Source organism: Trichechus manatus, unplaced genomic scaffold (assembly GCF_000243295.1).
Source record: "Trichechus manatus latirostris isolate Lorelei unplaced genomic scaffold, TriManLat1.0 scaffold00287, whole genome shotgun sequence".
NCBI lineage: Eukaryota > Metazoa > Chordata > Mammalia > Sirenia > Trichechidae > Trichechus > Trichechus manatus.
The window spans coordinates 366,137-367,345 of record NW_004444223.1 but is presented as its reverse complement, the minus strand read 5'-3'; positions in this window follow the sequence as shown (position 1 = coordinate 367,345).

Below are 1,209 nucleotides of genomic sequence, written 5' to 3'. Positions count from 1 at the left end.
CCTAATATGTGGTCTATTCTGGAGAATGTTCCATGTGCATTGGAAAAGAAAGTATACTTGGCTGCTGTTGGGTAGAGTGTTCAGTATATGTCCATGAGATCAAGTTGGTTGATTGTGGCATTCAGCTCTTTCGTGTCTTTGTTGAGCTTCTTCCCGGATGTTCTGTCCTTCACCGAAAGTGGTGTGCTGAAGTCTCCTACTATTATTGTGGAGCTGTCTATCTCTCTTTTCAATGCTGTTAGAGTTTGTTTTATGTATTTTGGAGCTCTGTCATTGGGTGCATAAATATTTATTATGGTTATGTCCTCCTGGTGTGTTGACCCTTTAATCATTATACAGTGTCCTTCCTTATCCTTTGTGGTGGATTTTACTTTAAAGTCCATTTTGTCAGAGATCAGTATTGCCACTCCTGCTCTTTTTTGAGTGTTGTTTGCTTGATATACTTTTTTCCATACTTTGAGATTTACTTAGTTTGTGTCTTTAAATCTAAGGTGTGTCTCTTGTAGGCAGCACATAGCCAGATGGTGTTTTTTAATCCATTCTGCCACTGTCTCTTTATTGGTGCATTTAGTCCATTTACTTTCAGCTTAATTATTAACAGGTATGAGTTGAGTGCTGTCATTTTGACGTCTTTTTTTTATGTGCTATTGACAATTTCTTTGTTCCACTTAATTTTCTGTGCTGAGTCGTTTTTCTTTACATATTTTCTTTTCATCTTTTTCATTGTTGTTGATTTTGTATTTGCTGAATCTTTATATTTTTCTTGTTTTTATTTTGACGTGTAGGATTGTTAGTTTCCTTTGTGGTTACCTTAATATTTACCCCTATTTTTCTGAGTTTATACCAGTCTTTTATGTCTTTATATTGCCTTGACTTCTTTCCATATGAAAAATCTATGTCTACTTTTTTAGTCCCTTTTTTGTTTTAATGTTGTGATCTTTTACATATTGATATCTCTGTTTCCCTACTTTCAGTGTTTTAGCTTTGATTTATTTTTGTGACTTCCTTATCTGGGTTGATACCTGGTTGCTTTGTCCTGTGTTCTAGTCTTGGGTTGTTATCTGATGTTACTGATTTTCTAACCAGAGGACTCCCTTTAGTATTTCTTGTAATTTTGGTTTGGTTTTTACAAACTTCTGTTTATCTGGAAATGCCCTAATTTCACCATTATATTTGAGAGACAGTTTTGCTGGATATAGGATTCTTGGC